The 26551-nt window shown below is 29.7% G+C and overlaps 1 protein-coding gene and 1 pseudogene across 1 annotated transcript in view; both read left to right on the forward strand.

The window, feature by feature from the left end:
• Nucleotides 1–26551, forward strand: part of Sol1 (CUB domain-containing protein Sol1) — a 1033997-nt gene that overhangs the window by 852762 nt on the left and 154684 nt on the right. The gene's annotated exons all lie outside the window — the stretch shown is intronic.
• Nucleotides 5369–5496, forward strand: LOC143189435 (uncharacterized; annotated as a pseudogene).

Here is a 26551-nt window from a genome sequence, read left to right on the forward strand (position 1 = left end):
TAGTCTGCCATAAGTAAGACGAAGATGTACATATTTCTTTCCGAACTTTTTTTGAGAAAAAAGGAGATAGATAATTGCTGTAAATTATGACCAAAAAAATAATAGATTCATTTTGAATGAATTGGCGGCCAAATATTCCTATCGGAGCCTTTCAATCAATATTTATCAACTATTTAACAATTGCACATTTCTAAATACAATAACAATTTAATTTATCGTTAGTAAGCAATATTTTATTATTAAGAAAATTATTATTCACTGAAACCTGAATGAAAAATGCTCTAGCATTCAAAAGGCTTGCACAAACATCGAGAGACTTAGAAAAAAAAAAGTTGCCAAAATTAACATACATAAATACAAAGTTATTTTTCTAGTTATCAGCCAAAATGTTGTTCTTTAATTTTACATTAATAAGTAATTTTGAAAAATAGAAATCCAAATAATGCTAAATTATTATATTGTAATATATTGTAATATATTGTAATTTACAATCATACTACAAATAAAATATAAAACCATATATATAATATCTAAATTTATGTAAGCATAAATTCGGTACACTTTTTCTCGGCTAGTACGGCAAAGCCGGAACGTTAAAAATCAGTCGAATGAGACTAGTAAGTCCGAAATTATTCACCAAAACTGAAACAGTCGATAGTAAAAAGTAGTCAATTACTAAATAATCGACAGTCGCTTTCAGTCGATAATTCCGAACGGTAATAAAAATGGATAATATATATCAATTACAATGTTTTACCCGCTTCCTACAACTCTTTTCCATCTTTCTGGTAACATGGCGAAATTGTACATATATCGTCTGAAAATATTTATTTCATCAATTGCTGAGGCATCTGAAGTCTCGCAATTAATTGTTTTTTCAACACTTTTGATCCCCCAGAACATTCTTTGTCATTGTTAATCCTAGTAACGGAGCTCGATGGACTTCAGCATCAGATTTATTCAAGTTAGGCAACAAAAGTAATGAAATCGAACAATGCTAGTTTGAGCTTTTCATGATTAGTGTCTGTTACACTAAATAACATAATAATACTGAAAGGAAAACTATTTTTAAGTGACAAAAACAAACGAATTTAATTATGTAAGAGTTCAAAATACATACAAGCACATAATATAATAAATATTTACCACATAACCAATTAATCAATTAATTTTATTTAAATACTATTAAATACATTTAAAAATCATTAATTTTTAACAAATATAAATTTATTTAAAAAACTATCTTCTCCAACTTGGTACTTATAAAAAAATAATTTATCAACGAGCTATTTGCCTAACCGAAATCTCAAATATCAATTAGCACTCTTCAAACTTCATGAACTTCTTAATTAAATTTTCTTTTAACAACTTTAAAATTAATTCACTGGCTGCTCGTCTCACAGCTTGATGAGAAGTCAGCTCGCCACTTTTAGAGTAAGCGGTAAAGTGACAAATTGAGATTTCAAAGTCGTTTAAAGGGAAAGTTCATTATTAGGGGTTAACAGATATAATTTGTTTTGAAAAGGGACACTGTGGCGTACCCAGAGGATTACTTCATGAAAATTTACAGGGAAAAAAGGGGGTACGTTTAGGGGAAACGATATAGCATAAAACATAATTAACCAGATATGAATAAAACCGAATCATTAATTTTGCACAATATGTTTAAGCAGTTGTGAAAACAGTTAAACCAGGCTATATATCACGAGACTCACGGGGTATATATATATATATATATATATATATATATATATATATATATATATATATTGGCAGCCAGGTTTTGATATATAAATTAAACGAAAATGTATAAACATGTGTTTATATGTATAAACGAAATTCTACCTAAGTAATATGTAGAAATATCAACATCATATATCTTCAATATAATCTTCAACAGTACAATTAAAGAATTAAACACAACTTCCCGAATTAAACACACTTGTCCTATGACTTATCCTCTATCTGCTTTATACTAGTGACATACCTAAACTTGAGGGAATTGCAATAACTACATTTGCGAATGATAGAATACTGTTATCAGCGGGCAAAAATCCAGAAGCATCCATAAAGAAACTACAGGCAGCTAACGATATACTAATAGATTGGACCAAACAATGGAGAATAAAATTAAAGGAACTAAAATATATTCGTTTTAATTTTACCAAGAAGAAACTAAATATCTGTTATAATTATAATTCTCCCAGAAGTATTTCAGAACAAGGTGTTGCGTAACACACTGGACTCACCTTGGTGTCTACGCAATAAAGATTTGCATCGTGACCTGGAGATTTCTACATTCACAACACTCGTTCTCAACTCTGTTCGCAGACTAAAAAGGACCAAACCCTGGGAACTTGTGTGCTAGTGAATGAGGGAAGGAGTGAGACGTGTGAAAACAGAACTGTATAATGTCGCTGGATGGACTATAGTTTGTAAATTGTAATTATAATTGTTTTCAATAAATTAATGGTTGCTCTAGGAGACTAGTTTAAATAAAATATAAATTTAAAAAAATTGAGTATATATGCTGCTCGAATTGCAGCACTCCGATATTAATATGACAATGGAGTCCTCACGCCTCATGCGTCCTGATTTTTTGGGTGATAGTCAGTATTTGAAAATGTCGGTGTAACCAATCATTTATATACTATATAGAAAACCTTTTCGAAAATTATTTTGAAAAATATATAATTTGCTTATCACTTTTGGAAGAATATCCCAAAAATTTATTATTTAAAATTTATTTCCATAGACATACGTCGGTAACAGAATTTCCCTATACAACAGCAACTTAATACGTATGGATAATTGTGATTTTGGTCCAATTAACCCATTTTTTTTATATTGCAAATACAGTTCATCTCTTTCTGGAATTTTACTAGGAATACTAAGTAGTTTTGCATTAAGATTGAGTCCAAGATATTAAATAGAACTACCATCAAATAATTAATTATCTTCTTATCTTAAGAATACGAGAGTGTCACTTTTACATTAATATAATTTAACATAGTAAATATAAGAATTTAGGATAATTCTTAACAAAATAAATATAAAACGAATGATCTGAAATATAATGAATTTTGGATGAAATCTACTGGTACCAGGTTTGGTTAACTTAAGTCATACCATCGCTGGACTTCTGCCCAATCTATGCTGGTGAGCCATTGAACCACTTGAAACTAAGCTACAGTAACAAGCGATGATGGCCATTTAAAGATGTTAATATATTTGGTACATAACAGTATATATGGGTCTTCCACCTAAAAAGAAGTTCGTTAATATATTACACACACCTTATTTTCAGTCCGCCCTTTAAAAAGAAACCTACATTAAAATATATTAAGATATACAAATATTCTTAAATTCGATTTATACTAAATATTACGATATCGAGATAAGTTAATATTAAAGGATATATATTTTTCTACATCTAAATTGATATTCATACGATGAAAATATTTTAGTAGCAACATATTGCACTCGTTGGTGTACTGTGTCACATCTAATGTTAACCGTATATTTCACAAAAGGCGTCGATATATGGATTTATGAACTTTGGTTTTTTGGAATATATTACCAAATAAAATCTATACCATTATTTAATCAGGAAAAATAGTTTTCATAAAACAAAACTGTAATAAAATATGTCGATTCCCTTTTACGCATATGTCACATATGTTCTTAACAGTTAGAGCTTTAACTTGGTAATATTATAAAAAATTTATAATATTTTATATTTCTACAGTTTTACGCCATTATATTACTATATTTTTATCTGACATTACCTTTGTTTTTCCAGAATCTCAACAATATTGGAATAGTAAAAAATAAAACAAATATCTAAACTATATCGCTTAAAAATTACTTTTTAATTAAATTACATCAATTTTTCTTCAATAAAAGTTCTTTTTGTTTTTTCAATAAAAGTGCTGTTATGCTTATAGAATTGTATGAAAAAATTTTATGTACATCTGACAGAAACAGAGAATCTACCATAGAAAAGATACAGCTGACGGCACCTAGTTTTATTAAACCCCATCTAAAACAACAAATCGTATCAAAACAAGCACAGCGCCAAACAACGTTTGGAGGTTTATAATCTCTAATTATTATCATTAATGTTTTCGAGAATTTTTCAGACATTTGGCAACTTGTGCCATCAGTAACAACTTATATCGAATTTTATAGACGGATTCAGTTACATCTTCCGACGGATCAGACAGAATTCTACCTTTTTTAACTAGAATGAAATTAGGAATAGGAATAGGATATAGAAGTTTTACATATTTACAAACCGCAGTTAATAACATATTTGACGTCATATATAACGTAAATAGGCTGATTTTTTGGACTGGGTATATACCGAAGCTCAATATTATAACATTGTTAGAATTATTCAAAACTAAAATAATTGAAGTATCTCTTGAAGACAACAAGAGCAATCGAATGTGAATGTAATTAATATAGTGAATATATTTTTAAGCTAAATTGTAACGTTGAGAGTGTTAACTTGGCATTCAAAAACGTAATAAGGAACAATCACACCAGTCTTACCAGTAATCGGAGTGAGTAAGACCGGATATCTTCTTGGATGTTCTTTAAATGAATCAATTGCTCACTCCAAAAATCGAATTTCAGACCACATGCCTAAACAACATATCTAACACAGATAGTTAATAAAAGGAAGACTAAAGTACAATAAAAAGGTACAACAGTTACTGTAAAAATATAGCCTCCGGTAATAAATAATAAAGAGATGAAGTGTATAAAGCTAGTTTTTCACGGAAATGCTTTATATTTTTTAAAACGGAAATAAAATAGTTCACCGGATGGTCATATATTCTCAACATGGCGACTATAACTCTTGGAATTACGCTTTAAGAAATATATAGACCATTTAAATAGTCTCAGTTTAAAGGTTTTAATACAAAAATAGAGAGCAGGCTTATATTAAAATGATTATAAAATTAACTATCCTTCCACGAAATGTATTTTTTCTTATATTATCGCAACCTTCTATCCAAATAGTTGAAACTATATCAATTATGGATTAAAATTTAACCACATTATTTTTTTTCCATTATTTCATCCTCATTTTTTATGACTAAGTCACCAAAGCATATGACTTGCATGCAGATAACTGTTTGTTTAGTAATCGATAAATTTTGCAGCTACAGTTTAGCATCAGTCACCAAAACAAGACTATATCCAATAAATCTCCTATCAGGCAATTTGTAGGACGTTGCCCTCTAGTTGGAAGAATAATCATAGAAATTAGTGACACATTTTCCGCAAGTTTTCAAAAAAGCCTTTAGTTAGTGATAAGTATTCTGATGGCTTTACAGTCAAAATACAGAAACGCATTGTATTAGCTTCGGCAGTACATATACTAAAATTGATATGATACAGAGAAGAATGGCATGGCCCCTGTGGACATATACATATACAGATAGCAAGGATGATACGCAAAATCGTGAAGCGTTCCATATTTGTTAGCAGCAATTTAGATTCATCAAGGAATACTCTGCTTTGAATCATCTAATTGGATTTGAGACAGACCTAGTAAACGTCGTCAATCAGGGAAAACATACCACTGCAATTTTCCTAGATATGAAAAAGGCATTTGATACGGTGAGGCCCTCAAGAATATTGGACACTCTAGTCGAATGGAATATTCGTTACAAAATATATCGCTTTATCAAGTCTTTTCTTAAAAAGCGTACTTTTAGAGTCAGAGGAAATGAGGCGTCCTTTCGCTATCTTTTTCACAACTAAATAGTGTTCCTCAAGGCTCGTTTATTAGTCCTACACATTTTTTAATTGTCATAAACTCCATCAGTATATTCTGAGGTCCCTGTATTTCCATCTCTTTGCGAATGACATTGACCTTTACCATATAGAAAAGGTTCATAAGATTAGCGAGTCCATACTACAACCTCGAACTTGGACTTAGGGTCCAAGTTCCTTGTTGGATTTTTCCTCCGGGTAAATCAACCTATCTTTACTTTTGCAGGAGAAGAAACTCAAAACTCAAAACCAAAAGTCTTATGATAATCTTGAACTTTCGTCTAAGCTGGCTTCCATATATAAATAATTTAAAAAATATATATAGGTATATGTATGCTCAAAACTTTATCAAACTGGCAATACAGGAATACTCTCTTAAATATCTATAGAGCAGTTGCCCTGTCCAAACTGGAACATAGAAGCCAATGTTTTAGATCTGCTCCTCCAACTTACTTAAAACTCCTTGACTCTGTGCAAAATTCTGCTATAAGATTGGCTTTAGGTGCCTTCTATACCAGTCCGATCAAGAGTTTATATTGTGAGACTGAAATGGCTTCTTTGGCATCTAGCCCAGAAGTGCTGTTGATTAACTACGCGAACAATGTGTATTTAAGAAATAATTTGACTCAACATAGGAAGTTTTTCCCGGACCACTTTTCTGGTACTATTCTAAATCAGTAACACAAAACTTCAAGCATCAAGTTCCTCGAAATCCAACACCACCTCGGACTAGCTCTACCCCCTGCTGAAATATATAAGCTAGTGAAACCACACTGGGCCTAAACTACAGTGAATGTTGATCTTTCATTACCGAATCTTTCTAAAAAGGAGCAAAATCGACAGTTAATTATTAATAAATTAATAAAATTATTAAAATTATTAATTATTAAAAAAACACGCGATACCTTGGGAAAGCGTCTCTATTGTCTTTGGCTTCCTTCTCATATTGGCATCAATGGCTCGTTGATTGTAAATGTATCATTTTCTCTTGTGGACATTAACACTCACGTGAAAAACTGTCACAAAGAGCTAAATCAATTAAAGGGGCATTTGATGGAGATTGAAAACAAGTTGTTGGTGATTAAAATGACTTATTATGAATCTCCCAAATCTTACTGAGTTCTCACGTCGGAAGCTCACAATACTCACACGGTTAAAGATAGATCACCCATTAATTTCTTCTCAAATATGAAACTCCGCTAGTCTGTACATCGTGTAATGTTAGTCTTACCGTGAAACACTTCCTAGTAGAGTGTCCTTTGTATAGTCCTATTATATAACGGCTTAATTTTTAAAATAACCTTAAGGATTGCGTTTCATTGAAAAATATACACGGCTATCTTTTTTCATGCCACAGGGCTAATTTCTAGGATTTAAGTTACTCCGTGTTACTTATTTAATCCCTTTATTTATTATTATAATAATTTTAATTGTTGTACACACCTACATGCGCTCTTTTTGTTGCTTCATTAATTGATTTTATCTGATTTCCTTGTATTATTTTTTATTAGTACTGAAATATTAAAATTTTAATTTTACTTTATACTTATTATATATATTGTCTTATTGTGTATTTACACTCATTTATGTTGATTTTATAATTATGCACTTATGTATACTTTCCATGTTATGCTTATGTATAAATCTTTGTAACTGCTTGTACATAGTGTAATTTGTATTTGCATATTTCCACACTAGTATTATCGGAAAATCAATTTTATACGTATGCTCATTATTACATCTATATACACTAACAAGACTCAGTCGAGTAGCAGCTATACGACTTTATGTATAGACTCCAATATGCCCAAGTCGGTCCTTAATTATTAAAATAAAGATATAAAATAAATAAAAACAACAATTATATGGATGACCATGTCTAAATTTGTCCTTAGACGAACTATAATATATTTACAGTCATGAAATTAGCAATACATTTTTAGAGGTTACAATTTATGCAGCTTTTGTTGAAATTAATTCAGTTAATATTACTTATATTCGGATGAGAACTTAATAATCTATTTCTGGATCGTGCTTTTGCTTCCCTATTTGAGCACCTTTTTGCCACATGTTACCTGATTAGTCAGACTAAATCTATCATCAATTTCCAATTGACGAACTAAAACAGAACATTTAACAGCAATACGCTGATAACCCAGCTCATCAAATCTCACAGACAGATTTAGCGCACCATCATTTTCCGAACACCCAAGCCTACCTTGGTACCTTGGTCCGCCAGTTTGCTTTTGATAGTCCTCTGAATTCCACGGTTTTTATCACCAAAAACCAAACCAAATTTCTACGGTATAGTCTGTACGGAAATCTCTCTCTTTATCCCAAATGTGAAACAAATTCCAATAATAATTGTTTAACAAGTTCGAGATTTAGATTAGTAAGTTCAATCTTTGATAGCCTTACACCATGAACCAGTTTTTACCCAATACTTTTACTAGAAACTTTTACCAAACCAAACTCCACTAAATTATTTCAATGAATGCATCGAGTAATTGCGAAATGACTACCAGATGAAGTGAATGAATTAAAAAAATGGAAACCACCTTATAAACTGTCCCAGCGACCGCGTTATTAAATATATATATATATATATATATATATATATATATTTCAAAGAATATTACATACATTTATCTTCTATGTTTTTTATTGGACAGGGTCGTATATCTAAAGGCGGACTTTCCATTGTGCTTTTAATATAATGGGAGAAAATGGCTTCTGAGTTGAGATTTTAATTTTTTACGGCGAAAGTATGTTCGTACCAAACCAAAAACAGCAACAGGACATCTAGAATTAAAACTATGAAAATGACCATAATAAAACCATGTCTGTGAATACCTTTCCGGAAAACTAGCGCAAAACTACGGAATCCTTTTAAGTCCGACATTTTGAACACGAGTTTTCGCTATGCGCGCATTTAAATTTCAAAGTTTGTCACCTCGGAAACAAGAAACGTGGAACTATCTTTGAAATTCTTAGATTAGGATTCGCCGACCAATATAGGAGCAACTTCCTTATAGATAATTTATAATCGAACTAATATTAGAACTCCGAATTTTAAAACTAGAAAAATCTTCTTCACAAGTTTTACTGTACTTTCAAATATAAATAACTTATTGTAGTAAATAATGGAGAAGACTCAGGTGGACACTGCACTCCTTATTGAACAGTGATTTCCTCATATTCATGTATCCATATCCTAAACATTTATATATTATTTTGTTACAGATTAAATAAAAATAAAATATACTTTTATTAGAAAGTCAGTTTTGATATGGGAAAATATCGGTAAGGGGGATATATGGGAATATCTTATTGTATCCAAACAAGTATATGGAAAATGGTTTGTGCGTTTTGATGTTTGGTATTTTTAATTGCAATAGTTGTAATGACCCTGTCAGCGGAATGGTAAGCCATGAAGAATTAAAGGAATTGGTCGAGGAAAACTCCTATCAAGCAAATCAGGAAATATCCAAATCAATGAAGAAATATCAATCAGTCTACATATGCTTCTTCATCCAACTACTACTTATTCTAGATCCATACACTGTCGGGGTAGAACTTCATATGAAGATTATGAAAATGGGCAAATTAATGAGATTTAATCATATTTAGAAGCAACAAATTCTATCGAGCAGAAATTCCTCGACAGATAGAAAAACATCTCAGAAAAATATTCTTAATATTATAACAGTTACATATTTAGAATTTTATTCTAAATACTGTAACAATTTTTGATTAAAAAAAATGTTGATGTAAAAGAGTAATACTTGGGTTTTTTTATTTAAATATTCAATTTAATCAAACATGTATCAGTCACTCCATAACTGGTGAAATATAATTCCTCAAACCTTTTGTTGTACAAGAAACCATATATAATATATAAACTAATTTTATTTAGTCTCAGTTTGTTAACAATCTTCATACATACTTGTAAAACTAAATCCATCCCATTATAATAAACACATTATAACTGTTCATATTACTCGGTAACTAATATAAGAATCAAATTGTTATTAATACACATACGCACAGATAGTGTTGTGATTAGAATAAACAAAACAAATGAAACCTAACCAGAAATTTGATATATTATTGTTAATGTCGTTATAAGGCTATTAATAAACAAAATACTTACATCTAAACAGTTTTACGGAAAATAATTAACCGATTTTGAACAAAATAGCCGCAGGCTAACTTTGTTTCTTCATACGAATGTCAATGAACTGAGAACAACAATGAGAATTTGTTCAGAGTTTTATGTGGATCACATACTTACAAATATACAGACTGGCAAGTGTTTACAAACTCGTCATCTTACACATAGGTGCCCTATTAGGAATATACTAGTTGGAACATTTATATATATATATATATATATATATATATATATATATATATATATATATATATACAATTTTCTTAATATTATTATTCATTATTTCTAAAAACAAACTTCTGACATAACATGAGCGAAATAAATGTCTAACATAGTAAGCTATTTTTTGTGATTCTCAATAATTATATCTAAAGTATTAAAATATTTATAATTAACAAAGTAATCCATCAGTACTTAATTAGATAGATATACATAATAATTTAATTTTAATACCGGACATCCATTTCCTAGTCGTTTTTTATATCCAGCATAAATGAACGCCTTTCCATCGTTCTCATTATGTCTTCGCTTGTTACGTTTTCTCATTATTCACTTGTAGAGTCCTAGGGGCTTCTTTCAAAATTAAGGCCTCGTACTTACTGATCTCGGCCATTCATCTTACTTTTGGTCCCTGTAACTGTATTAAATCAATTTCAATTGTGAACTTCCCATTTATGTCATATCCGTTTTTATTTCAGCTAGTTTTCAGCTCTTTTTTGAAATGTTTTACTCAGTCATACAACATTATAGTGATAACCTAATGGTCAAAATTCGAATTCAATTAATTTAATTTAATATTTCCCTTGTAAAACTCCCCTTCTGATACATAATCAAAACAAATCGAAAATAGGTGCATTGTAATACTAAAACTTACTCCTGTCTTTATATAACTTTTTTGTTTTAAAATTACTTAATTTCTAATATTTTTGACATTACAGTTAAATTCACAAATATTTCTTTTAATATAAATTTTTAAAAAATTAAAAATCCTTTACCAAAGTATAAGCTTTGATATAATAAAATGCACTTACTCTCACTAACTACTGTATCAAATTATATGTGAGCAGAAATCTACTACTACATTCAAATTATCCGCTATAACCTCGAATTCTCAAAAAGGTTGTGTATGTTCCTTTTTAAAATGTTCGTTATACATTATTCGTAACATTATAAGGCCATACTTAATTTATAGTATATGCGGTCTCCTTTATTTTTTATTATTATTTATATCAATATATTAATAGAAATTATTGCTGACTAACATAAAATTTGTCTCTACAGTGACTTGTAACTATATACGTATCTAGGCAGACCCATTGGTCCTTACTTCGTTTCTTATAAAAGTAAGTAGTACTTTTCAGTATTGTTACTATTTAATACACTCACTACACAGCTACACAAAATCACAGAGTTTGGTTCTTTAAGTCTACGCCCTAGTTCAGTGTTATCTAAGGTTGCAGCACTTTACAGGCGTTAACATGGAAATGGAGTATTTCCCCATATCTTGTTGCGAATCTCTTAATTTATCCCTGCCGACGAAATATTGCATCAAGATTCATCCCAAGGTACTTATTGTTATTATTTAATCATGTTGACACTAATTCTGCATGTTTAGGTCCACTTTTTTATATTAGTACTTCATAGTAAATATCAGAGTGTATAAATTACACATTAATAGAGTAGGTAAAGAAGAGGACACAAAATACTGCCTTGCGGTAAATCTGCTTTTGTTTCTTTCGTCGTTGAGTAATCTTCTTCTTGTATAACTCTAAGCATCCAGACTGCAGAAGTTTAAGAAGTTCAAGGTATTGCTTGGATAACATTTTATATGGAGTTTACACATTTGTCCCTTATGCCAGACTTCATCGAAGACTTGCGCTACGTCCTGCTATAGCTGAGCAAACCATTTCTCTGTGTAGGCTTCTTCAATAATACATATGCGAATTTATATAGTTGAGATGTTCAATGTTTGTTGAAACCAAACTGATATTAGATATTGTAATCCGTAGTATTAATTTTCCTTGTATATATCCAATAAAACTTCCACTAAATTTTCACATAAAATAACCAAATATAGGGACTTACAAAACAAGATTTAAAACAATATTTTACGGAGAATTGTCAAATCATTTTAATTAATTTAACATTAAAAGTACATATGACGGTTATATTGTGTTAATGAATCATATATTAACATTAAACACGTATTATTTAAATATTTTTTTCAGAAAATTTTGGCTGCTGTACCCATAGTTATTTTATTGTTGATATACAGGACCACATAATTATATCAAATACAACCTACATTTGGTTACTGCTTTGTATATCCATTAGGATTCCAAACCTGAGATGAACTTGAAAGTAAACTTAACGGAATTTTTAATAACCCCTACAATTACTCTAGATATCTAGAAATATTTGTTAAGCAAGAATAATTGTTGCCTCTGTTTCTACGTCCCGTATTTTCCAATCTTTAAATTCATCTTAAATCTTAACATTTGATTGTACTACTTATAATAATCTCTAAATAGTTAGGAAATTGCACATCTTGCGGACAAATTAGGCTGATGGATCTTCTTTTTCCGAATAGTTTTCTTATTTTTTATTATACTTATATAAAGAATAAAATTTCGAAACTCGAATCAGAGTCATCGCCTTAGCAAAGTATTTGAGAACATTCGATGAACATAAAAAAAAGCGTAAGTAAAACCCTGAAAATTATAACACATTTCCATTGACGAAAATATAAAAAATATATAATATAATTAAATATCATATGATGATGATGATGATGAGATGGGATATATAAAAAAAAATCTTGCGATATAAACACGTTTTCAATTTAATTTAGAGGGAATTCTTTCATGTCGGATATATCGTAATTCCACTTTCTCCTACTCACTCATCGGAATGACGGTGAAAATTTATTTTATTTCTACATTCTGACAACTTCAGACCCATTTTCCTTCATACGTTTAATATATCGCACGGCTTTTGCTTCGACTTCAATACGAAAATTCCCGCGGGGGTAACGCCGGAGTGAAATAATGTAAGATTTTCGTATGCATATGAATGAGGGTTTGCTGAGATGAATCATTCCTAAGAAGTCATATTGTTGAAAGTATTACGTAAATTTACATACAGTAATCGTAATTATTACTACAGCAAATCATAATTACATCAAATCATATAATAAGTAATATTATGTATCATGCAGCATATATTTTATACTGAATATATTCCATCAGATGCTTGCATGTATTTTGATCGACGATAACGACAAATGTAATCAAATACAAAATGTAACATCTAAACCAAATTCTTAAATTCGATAGTGTTGACATTTATTCGGTTATTCAGATACTAGTCATGGAACGCTAAAAATTACATTTTCGAGATTCTTTACTATTGTTGTTTGATTTAAGGTGATGCTGCTCCGTGATATCCCAATTGTCGGTTTTATCTTCAGCGATTTAAAAATGACTATTGACAACAGAATAGAACACAATTAAAACAAAGGTCAAAAACAATTGCAAGAGAGTACTTTCGGACATATTTCGATGATGAATGAATCAAGTGTTTCCAAGCGTTTACATGCAATGAGAATTGTTCGAAAAAAGGAAAAATGGGTACCAGTCAAGTTCACTGAGAACAACCACCAGCAAGAACTAACAGCAGAACAGCAAGAATAGTATTTTATATTGGAGCTAGATATATTTTACAAATATCTTACTAACATATTCTTTCAATTCAATTATTATTGCGGCAATTAGTTGAATACAGTTGTCTGCGATATTTGCCATATGGGAGTTCTAATACTCCCATATCACGTGGATTTTCTAAATCTCATTGGAAATCCATTTTCGACCGATTTTCGATGGGATTTATAAGTGACCTTAGCGACTTCACAGAATATGCTTCTCAATAATATCTCTAAAAAGAAGAAAGAAAGAAAGCTAAACTCTACATTTGTTCTTAAATCAACAAGCATAAAAATGCTTTCATAACCGATAGTTCCTTAAAAAGCGATAATGTACTTTCAAAGGTTTATTAAAATTTATAGATCTATAAATTCAAGGATGCTTCTACACTGTTAGATAGATTAAAAATTCGAAAAGTGTCAAAAATTTTATTATGTTCTTCTGTTGGTTTCTTCTTTGCTTTTAAATAATTTCTTTTATTATATTTTCAAATAATTAATAATGATTTTCAGTATTGTCTCATAATTATTTATATTTTAATAAGCACATTATAGATCGAAATGGAGATCGGTTGTATTTTATAAACATCCATGCAATTAAATTTAATTTGCTTGCTATCGAAAAGTCTAATAACAAGGAACGCAATGAAACTTATATGATAAAACTGAATAAATATTTTTGAAACACATATTGAAAAATGGAAATGTACGGCTCATTTCATCTCCAGAATTAATTGTTTGATAACAATAAAGTTTGTTCACCTGAAACTTCCCATTGTGCAGTCAGCATAATTTGATTTAGTTTACTGAAGTTGACAAACGCTGGTTTCAATGTTTCAAATCTACATAACTCCTTCTTTTTGTCTTTTTTAGATACAAAACCGATTTATTAAACTAACGTAACCTATTACCGTAATTTAGCGACCAAATAATGATAAAAAGTACTAAAATAAGAAAAAAAATGCAGTATAAAAATATAAATCATCATTATTTCTGTCCAATCTATATAAAAAAAATCATCAAGATTAATGCATTTATTCCAATACGCGTCCAACTTTTCAATGCTTTATTGTGTATTGTGTAAAATTGTAAACATAATCTATTATCTTCACTATATATGTATACTTTCTATATATATATATATATATATATATATATATATATATATATATATATATATATATATATATATATATATATATATATATATATATATATATATATATATGTATACTTTCCAGAGAGACAGTTTTCTCTAAAATAATTTTTTTAATTGTGTTTATGTCGATAAAATAGTTTGTGTACTACTGTTCTTATAAATTTCGTTTATTTGGTCTCGAATAAAGCCAATATCAAGATGCTCAAGATTCGTCACCCACTTTGTATGTAGACGGGTTTTTTGGGTGAATCTAATGTATTATTCTTCATTTTGTAAGCGATGTTATTCACCGTACCCACAATAATATTTAGCACGGTAGCAACCCGTTAAAAACATTTTCAATAAAATTGTAGGGACTTATATTATTTAATATCGTCAACATTGTAATGTTTAGACGTCACAAATATCTACGACGGTTTACTAAAAAAACTTTGAATTGACTATATATATATATATATATATATATATATATATATATATATATATATATATATATATATATATATATATATCGAAATCATCGACATTTGCTTCGTAAACTTCCAACTATTCTATTCCTTTCTATATATTAATCGGCTTAGCGAACATTTTTCCTACTTTTTTGAGGAAAACGATAACACCGGTGTTATATTTGGCACAGTTAAAGCTTATATGGAGGAAAAATTTTTAGGCTTAACATTTTTGTATAATATGTGTTACAAATAAGTAAATTCCAGTGAAATACACCCAAATCCAGCTACCAGGAATAGTCGTCAGATCGGCGACACAAAATATATAAACAAATATTTTGGGCTCTATTTTCATTGGACCTGGCCGACACACTACAGGCCATAACTCCTACATGGTAGATTATTTGCCATTTCTGTTGAACGTAAATCGACTACGGACGTGCAGTTTTATGTTCTTAGGTAAAGTCTAGCAGCGCTATAGTGCAATATGCCGGCACAGCAATTTCAAATCGGTAGGAAAATTATTATGTTTTTTGTATTTGAGTTAAAACACTGTTAAACGATTTTATTTAATCTTTAGCAATGTTTCAACTTTTATATTACTTTTGGTTAATGCGCCATTGTTGGAACTATTAAACAGTTATAGTAAACTTGAATAAAGAACGATTAAGAATAGTACGATATGACGTATATTAATAATAGCTAAATTTTAGGTTTTTTTCGGAACGACAAATTAATGTATCAGCTTTATCGGAATGTACTATATATTCAGCTATGAATGAATAAATAACATGACATACGCGAATGTTTCATTCTAATATAGATAAATAATAAGAATGGTACGAGTATGTTCTCTTTTTTGCATTTGCATTTTGAAGAATTAAGAATTTCAATTAATCCATGTCTGGTGAACACAACAGCTAAAAACAGTGTCCTTGCTTAAGAACTAGTATTAATTCATATGCTTCTGGAGACATACTGTAGGTAGTTATAAAATTTATTTAGGATTTTCTGTAAATTATATTACTAATAACTTCTAATCTTTTTAATCATATCCTTCATTAAATAGTTTTAAAATAGCTTCATAGAATGTTAATTCCACATTTGTTTGTAAGTTTTAGTTCTCATATGGGACACAAGATAAAGTTATATTAACTTGAAATATAGGATTGATGTTTAATGTTTTTCATTAATATTAGGTGATAAATATGGATTAATAAATAAGGATTATATGAATACATAAATTAAGTAATGAAAATATGCAGATAATATGAATAAATGGAACACATAGGACAAATAGAAAAAAATATCAATTATTAACAATAAAATATGTAACGATGTACAAATATGTATAACTTCTTTTCATGTTCCGTATTTATGTTAATAATATAAAAGTAAAGAATAATAATACATACTTATATTTAATACTATGACGTTGTTGTAATGTTCGGTGGTAGTTAAAAAGGTTAGTGAGTGTTAATTATTGACATAGTTCCCATATATGTTATTTTAATATGTTTTAAACAGACATATATTTAACTAATATTATATACTAAAAATATTTCTGATCTTATATTGAAAATATTGCCAAAACAAGTTTTAGCCGTTTATCATTTTGAAACTATTCTCTTTACACTATTATGATAGAAATGTGATTAACTTAATAAATTTTGTTCGAATTTCGACCACTAGCCATTATCATTTTATGTATTCAAGGACGACACTTAATAAAAAATTAAGAAAAAATTGCATTTCCATCATAACAAAATTCAATTAGTGGAATATTATTATATTTCTTATCATATTAGAAAATATAGTGCTGAAGGAATGTTAGAAGCTTTTCTGGGCCGCATAGACTAAATTACCTGATAATCCGTGACAAAACCCTTTTTGATTTAAAATATTATGTAAACAACGTATCTATACGTATCTATTAGGCCAACCACGTGTAAAGCTACTATCAATGTCATTAAAATTGCAATCACTTAAAGACTTAAACAATTTAGACGACAATACGAGCAACTAATCTGAGAATCGTATTTAGGGTTGCGATAAGGTAGTGTTACACTGTAATTACCACTACACAAGAGTTTTTAACTATATATCTCGCCTCATACTTATTGAAATAATTTTTTTTTTGCAAAATATTTTTCGTGAAAATCAATGCATATTTCCATACATTGGAATATATTTTCATGGCACTTTTTCCATTCCAATTGAGATAACTTCAGAACATAAATTTCGAATAAATAAACCGTTTCTTCGAGTGCAAAAATCGTTGACCAATAGTTTTTTGTATGTGCGTAAAAACTCATTAGCTGCCAAATCCGAACTTTATAACGGGATAACCCATCATATTGGTATATCGACCATTTAAAAATTTCATGATTTGAGCCCATATGTGAGCGTTTGCATTATCGGGATGAGAAATTATTTGTCCCTTCTTCACCTTTTTCCGAATTTTTCCGAAAAATTCTAATAAATAAATAATCGAAATACAATTGGGAAATGACCGTGACCTATGTGGCATCAACGCCACTATCGCTAAACTGGCAATGCTGAAGAAACAAACAACCATTTGCTTCGATGAACTTCTTTGCAACGTTTCTTGACTTTTTCAACATCTTTGGATTTGGTTCAATTTGTAAAACTCATACAGTCATATTGATCATGAGATTACCTAATACAATCATATTGATTACGAGTAAGAAACTGTTACTGTCGTTTTGTTCCGCCGCTCAACAACTCGCCTCTTCTTTCTAGAAAATAAAATTGTAAACTTATAAAATATGATGTTATATATTGCTTATGATGTACCTTGAACGTAATTTTTCAAATGCATATCGTGTTAATCATCAAGGATGCCGCAATCTAATTGTATATCGATACTATATAGTATCACGTACAATATTGATATTTTCTGGCATGACAACCGATTTTAGGTTAATTTGGTACTCTTCGGCCAAGATTGATTTCGGTAAACCAGTTTTTTACAGTGCCATACGATGGAGCTTTATTGCCAAATGAAAAATTAAGTTCAACATTACAAAGTTGTCTTGATAATCCACCTTAAGGGTGTTGAAATATTGTGACGAAAACGACAATGATGAAATAATTCTTTTAGCCGAGATATATTTTTCGAGTTACTTACAGTAAAAAAAAAAACTCGCCCTCTAATTTCAGAATGTTCTGAAGAAAATTTTACTCAACAATGCCAAGATTCCAATGAAAATATCAGATGGCGTTTAACCACACAGATATATAAACAGCGATTCTTGAAGCCGCAACAAAATCTTTGAACTTTTTTAGTTCTCCACAATATTCTTCAATGTCATCATTGACAATTGTACCAAAACAATGACTCTCAAAATATCGAAGCTAATAACCACGGTATGTTTCTACTCGGTGACTTTCAGCGGCACATTTTTTAATTAAACAGGAAAAATATAATATATTCGGCCATTATATATTTTTTCTATTTATAATACAAAAATCAATAATACAAGATATAAAATTAGACTCCGCATTTTATATCATCTAACCATTCCTGCTCTAGACTGTCTTTTCATTTTATTAAAACTTGATATTACATTTTTTGATTGGTTTTTTTTTATTAAACCAGAATTTGCGTCTTAAAACGGAGAACATCCGATTTGATTCCGAACAATTTTAAATGAGTTTCGCCAGTGGATAATCTGGATTGTAACGTAGCAAATACAGGATTTAAAACAGATATCCATCAATTTGAGAATGAATTAACAGAACGACGGTTCAGATCTTTAAGCTGAGCCTACGGGTTGTCAAATATGAAGATGAATGGTCTTTATCGAGAGCTATCGCCAATATGGACCGTAATTTATTACCTAAATACGTCTTTACTGCTCTTGATATCAGTGCGTGTCAACTTATCTATAGATTTTGTAAAAAAACTATTACCGATATATCCTTAACTGACATATATAATAGAATACCAAAAGGCGTTATATAAAATATTATATCGTAAGACATTTACGAAAAAACAAAATATATATAAGACAAAATATTTGACATAATATAAATTGACAGTATCTAAATTAATTGTTCTCGGCTAACTATATTATGTTATACAAACATAATTTAGTTTTTAGTTTACTAGTGTAACCAAAAACAGTAATGCATGCTACTTGCATGTAATCCCGATCACATTTTTTTACTTTAAAAAGGCATTTGCTGATACAAAAATTACAATACATAAAAATATATCTTTACATAAAAATAATTTCCATAATTTCCACTTCTTCAATATTTCAAAACCCTGTGCCGGAAATAGAAGCCAAAACTAGAAGGTGCCATCTCTAGTAAGTATGTTGGATCGAGCAAAATTTTACATATTACATTATCACAGGTAAGAGAATAGCTTAGCCTGTATTACTCAATATAACTGGTTATTTTTGCAACGACACTTCATTTAAATATTTCATTTGACATAGGGAGACATCTACAATAAAGGTTTCATTCGATTTAATATTCTTAAAATACATTTTGCCTTGCTGACCCCACCATAGCACAGCATTTTTTATGACCATGATTATTCCACTTTGGTCTCGATGCGGATAACTCTCCTGGATTAAGCCATGAGTTTTTGCACAAAAGTCTTCCTTTTTACCTATCAAGCAATGAAATCGCGATATTAAAACAGGCCATGATAGCATTTTCAGTCAATTTATATCGAAAAAACTTTCATCGCTAAGATATCGGAAAATCCTTTGAGAAGTAGAGTTCTATTTTGGTCCAATAAGTATTGTAACTTAATATCCTCGAACCATTTGGTCCTTCGGGTCTTTTCTTAGCCTTGTCTTTAAATTAGCCATAAACTATTGAATCCAAAAAGGAACAACTAAAATACGATAGAGCAGGACCATCATCAGTTTCTAGTATCTAACAAAAGTAATGTATATCGAAAATGTGATTGTGAGCGGTCCATAATTGCTATTTATATACCTTTAATAACTCAATAATGGTAAATAGAAAACTAATGTTTTGTATACTGAAATGTCAAAAAGCTCTAATTTAGTAATTGTGTTAAAGTGTTTATTAGTTGCCTACAAAGACATCGCTGATCAAAATACATACAAGTACCAAATATTCACGATACATTTACCTAAACTCTATTTATTTTACATAGATTTTTATATTGTATGGTGCTACTGTTTATACCTAATCAAATGATATGATCTTAGTGATATGGCATTTATTTTATAAAATTATATATATATATATATATATATATTTATTTTATAAAATTAACCTACTAAGGATTCATTTTTATAACATTTTTTAAGTTCCTATGTAATGTAAATATAAATATATAGAAATTTTAGATTGTGTGCCGCATTCATAGTTCTTTAAAAATAGCAATTAAATTATTATGTTATTCTTGGTGGTTTAACATACATTGGATTTTAAATATGAAGGAACAACAGTGCTTTTATTCTGGTTCAATTTTTAAAATAGATAATATACAAACAGCATCAATTTTATAGTTATAATGTTAGCTGCCAAATTTATAACAAATTATTTTAGGTGGCATCAACTAGGAATCAACATATGCCAAAATTTCAGCCCGAAATAACTGAGGATTTCAAAACGATAACAAGAAGCAGAAAAAAATTCTTGTTGCTATTAACCATCCATTAATGTCACGCTAGTAAATGTACAATATGTCAACCAAAACCCGCAGTTGTGTATCAAAATGTGCTTGGTGGTAAAGGCGATGGGATGGTCCTCCTACTGTTGCGATAGCCGCGGGTTCGAATCCTGCTCGGGCATGGTCGTAAATTTATGTTTGTGATTGTTTAAAATTTCTGAATGTTCTAGACAAGAGTGTGAAATCCGACAAGGAAAATGATCCCAGTCACGCCAGTAACCAGGATGGGTAAGACCGGATGTTTTCTGAGATGATTTCCACAGTTGGTCACTCCCAAGTCGGTAGGCTAAATGCCTACGTGGTTCGGAGCCCACGTTAAACTTTAGGCCCAGTCCAGATAAATTCATAGTTGGTAAAAGGAGACTTTAAAATATATATTAAAAAAATGTGCTTGGCATTGTCTATGATAACGTTTATGTATATGATTCTTGTAGTTCATATTTGATAGAAACAGAAAGGCTGAACATATATTAATTGTATTATTTCATTTTATTCGTTTATATTGTAAATAAAATAAATAAAATGAAATAAATAAAATTAAATAAATATTTATCTCCTTATATATAGTTTCAATATTTATCAAATTTATTTACTTATATACTTACTATACGCATGCGCCAAACTTAAATTATTGTCATTTTCGTAAAACTTTTGGTAAATCCAATATTATTTGCTGAATATCGTATACGATTCACAAGTAGCGAGCGTAATTGTAATATACCGAAAAAACTACTCAGAACTACTTAATCGAATACATACTACTAACCTACCCTATTCAACAACCATTTCCTAATTATATTATTAATTTAGAATCCTAATTATAATTTCTAAATGAATATAGCACAGAAAATAATTTTAACTTATATAATAATACTCCAATAAAAAAACAATGAATAATTTTTCTGTCTCCCCGACAAAAGATAATTGTTTTTTTTAGAACAAGAAAAACAATTAATATTATATGAAGGAAAAATCTGTCAGTCGTGTAGTCGAGAAAAAGATACAATTGACGCAAAGACCATTCCATTCTTCATAATTCAGAGGGCGATATTCCATTAATCAGTTTTACTGCGAATATTGAATAACATTTTCAGCCAGAATATTTCAAAATTAAAATGAAGATATCCTAAAAAAATTGTTGTCGTTATTCCCTTTATGTTGAGTCGAAATAACGAAATATTTATAATTAATTGAATTATCCGCTCTATACATTTTCGATTTGCTTTTGTAAAATACGTATTGAAACTGACTTATTTCAATTGAAATTAATTGTTATTTAATGTATTAAAATGATTTATAATCACTATTCTTTTTCAATTAACGTTTTAATAAGCATTTATCAAAGCTTTATCGGTAGTTTTTTTATTGTTTAATAATGGTGAAGATACACAAAACGATTTGCTTCAGTGTTCCACAAACAACTTTGAAAATATTGGAATCGTTTTTAATACACACACAGTCAATTTCTATTTTGTTTCAGGCTTTATTATTTTCTGAAATCAATGCTTTAATCAGTATTTAACAACTCTTCAATTCTTTTGTACGCTCCATAGTTTCTAAAGTTAGTGACGTCCGCCTTTGGCACTCTTTGATTCATCAGATGATTAGTAATTTTATCATAGTTTTACATTATATAGGATTGCTAGATAAATTGAATCATTTCTGTATAATCCTGACTGGATATATATTACTACAATGTATCTAATTTGTATTTATGAGCTTAAATCATTACATTCAGTAAATCGGCCGTCCACTTACTAGATATCATTGCGATCGCCTTTTGGAGATGTTTTGTTGGTTTCTCTGGGTCGCTATACTATATATAGACTTTCGATTGTTTATTTCATCTTTGTGGTGAGCTTGTTTGTTTATTTTGAACAACTTTTTTTAAATGAATAGTACAGAGAAGAGTACATTTAGTATTTTCTGTGTTTTACTTTGTGACTAAATTATAAACAATATTAGTTGCATGATCGATAATGCAACGTGCGTGAATGCATCGTCGATCTAAAAAATAATCCGTTTCGTTTTCCGCGGGGGAAGTTTCCTGCTACATTTCAAAATTGAAATGAAGAAGTTAAAAGTTCCAAATTATCTGGATAAAGAATTTAAAGTTATCGTTTCTTTACAAACGGTAATTATTAATTAATATATTACTAGATGACCGCTTGAAATTCGTATCACATCTTGCAAATTGTATTCGACAATAACAATAACATATTCATAGATTGTCTGTTAATTAAACTTTCTCACGTGCTTACTGGCAGGTGTTTTATGATATTAGCCGATATAATGGTTAACAGATAACATCCAATCCAATGGTATTTTTAAACATTTTAACTAAATCATTGCCCTGCTGAAGAAACCTTTGTAGTCCTTGGACAATAATTCGTAATTCGTTTCACTATTATGAACACAACGCATATCAATTTCTGCGCATGGAGATTGCCAATGAAATACATTTGTGAGAATTGATGATCTCCATCTGCTAGTGGTAACAGAACTCTAAGTAAGTAATATATTAGTTTCGGTAACTACAGTTGCTTAAGTTTTCGTAACTTATTTCTGACACAAATTTGAATGTTATCAATAAACTTGGATGATATAATACATTGAAGGTGAGCATAAAATTGTCCTGTACAATATGCGTTACGCCAAGCGACTTATATTTTTGAAAAAAAGCCAAAAACTGACTAGAATCATTTCCCATCCCAGAAGCCGATCAATATAATGGATCTGGTGGTGGAACCAATTGTAGCAATTTTTCTTTTTCATCAGCACAACATAACCCAACAGATTCATCACTGTATTTTAGTGCCTTGCAATATTGGCAAACGATTTTCATTTCCCCAGTTGTGACTGATTTGATGTTACCATAATCCATTTTCAGATCGTAGCTGCTTGTTTTCCTTGGATAACATTGTGTTGTCTGCCGTTGTTGTGACAGATGTGTACAATCTCGTTGTAATGGAAGTTTTCATACACAACATATGAAATAAATTCACAAAGTATGCTTTAGCATAAAGACCCACTACATATATCAATTATATTCTTGTTAGATATTTACTCGACCGCAATTATAACATAACATGAAATTACCATTAGTATATAGTTGTATCATATTGTTTCTGTTATTATTATTCAGTTAATTTTCACGTCATCGAATCGATGTAACTAATGTAAAAATAAAAAGTCAGTGCCGAGAAATTATCTTCAGTGTTTAATATATTATATATTCTAAAGCTGGTTTTGAAAAACCTGAGTGTGTAGTAGTCGGTAGTTTTATACATTATTCAATATTTTCAGTCACAAAATAAATTCCGATGTGGTTCCTTTACGATAGTGAAACTGTTGTTGAAACCCTTTGTATGGGAAAACAACTTTTCTATCTATTCTCCTCGCAGTTATTGCATATTTTTACACCATATGAACTTTCAGTGAACTTCTACAAATATTTTAACACTAACAAACAGCAATTAGAAGATTATATTAGCATACATAATTCTCTATGTTTACCTCTCTATTTTTTGTATGTTGATCTTACTTATATTTTACTTATTATATTATTTAACATTTTAATGGGATTTTATATTAATAAATTTGTTTCAAAAATTAAATTTATTTTTATATTTAAATTTTATTAGCAAATAAAACATCTTAATGCTAGTCACCGCGACATACCTTTGTCAATACATACCATGTCTGCCTGGTAGACTGTTTAAGAATCAATTAAATTCTTCAGATGACTATGAATCCGTTTGTAGACGCCGTACTATTTTCTGCTGAAGCCCCTATTGAGTGGTCACTGTATTACTCTATGGTTTGTCGCATCTGTCCGATACGTCAAAGTGACACATATGGATTTCAAATGGCATAACGCATATGCATACATATTCGGATGGATCACAGAGACAGAACTCCATCCAGGATTACGCCGATAGAGTAAAATCCAATTCGTGCGGATTCGCAAATTCGCTCAAATAATTTTGATATGTTTGTCAAACGTATTTCGAGATACAAGCTGTTGCGTTTATTATTAAGCGTGATAGCACAACTTTCAGAATTTGACCTAGATAGTTTTGCAATAATATAAAAAATTAAAAATTACGTTACAATATTTTTTTACAAAATGTATTGACGTTTCAAGAAGTCAACAGACAAGCGTCAAAGCAATTCAAAATTTAAGAATTCAGAATTTTTTAATTGCAACAAAAGGTTTATTTTATATATAAGTAAATCGTTGAAGTAAAAGTTGAGATATAGCTAGTCAATTTAAGCCAACAGCTCTTGCTGTCTTAGAAGCAACAGAAATTCATAATTCAGAGTAGTCAAGAAACTGGGTCCTAAGTTAATGCCCATATCGTTCATAATTTTTAAAATTGATAAACAAATTCATTAAAAGTTGTAACAGCTATATAATTATAATGATTCATTATTGTTTTGAGTTTGTGTATGTATATGGAGTAATGGTTAAGTACATATAGTATTTAAAGGAGTTTCCCTATTATATTCACTCGGAGGTAGTCAAATAATATTGCAATGTCATCAACGTTGATGTAACTCTTTTAAGTTTGAAAAATATCCTTAAAGACATGTTCGTACAGAGCAAAGCTTTAAAAATGTACAAAAATTAATGGATGACATTATTAATAACTTTAATACAAAATATAATAAACTGCATAAACAAGAAACAATACGCTACTACTACTTAATTGAATGAATGAATCCATGTTACTCCTTTATGTGTTTCTAATTCATTGATCCAATTCTAATGATGCTTTGGTGGATAGATCTGCAAACGACAGTAAAGTTTCTTATATTTTGTCTGCTGCAATAGTTGCGGGTTCTAATCCCGCCTGGGCATGATTGTGATTTCTACAAGTAAGAGTGTAAAACAAGGCAAGGGAAGCCCTTCAAGCCACTCCAAGGCAATCTCTAAGTTGGACCAAAGCCCAAGTCCAGACTAAATAAAAATCTAATTTGTAAAAGGTAGAGTCTAAAATATAAATAAAAAACGTGATTGTCAAAAATATAACTGTAACTGTTTCAGAATAAAAGAAACGGTACCTGAAGTTAATTAATAATATAGTAATATGACGGTATAAAAATTCAATGCATCATCTAATGCCCACAATATTTAAAACATCATACCATATTGGTATGATGTTTTAAATATTGTTATTGATATAAAAATGCACTTATTATTATCTCAAATATAATTATTTTTCGTTTTAATATTATTAAAGGACATTATGTTAGTCTTGTCGTTGCTACGCCCTTGTCTCTATTGCCATATTAAATTTTTAAACAAAAAGAACGAAAACTTTACACACCCCAAAATAAAAATATTATGAGCGCTGGTACGAATATAATGATATATACTTTTTTCTTTAAATACTACAACACTGCTGGTGACCCAAAAGTTTATATCTAAAACGATAAAGATGTTATAACTTTAGATACCCTCTAGCAATATGAGAATCCGTAAACTTTGGGTAAACTTTGATGTGATTGGGCCAAATTGACAAGATAACATGACATGTAATGGCTTTATTATTAAATATAACAATAGCATTCTAAAATGAAAAAAGAA

This window comes from Rhynchophorus ferrugineus, unplaced genomic scaffold (assembly GCF_030347505.1).
Source record: "Rhynchophorus ferrugineus isolate W39M unplaced genomic scaffold, kcgeb_rfMv2 rfM1, whole genome shotgun sequence".
Lineage (NCBI taxonomy): Eukaryota > Metazoa > Arthropoda > Insecta > Coleoptera > Curculionidae > Rhynchophorus > Rhynchophorus ferrugineus.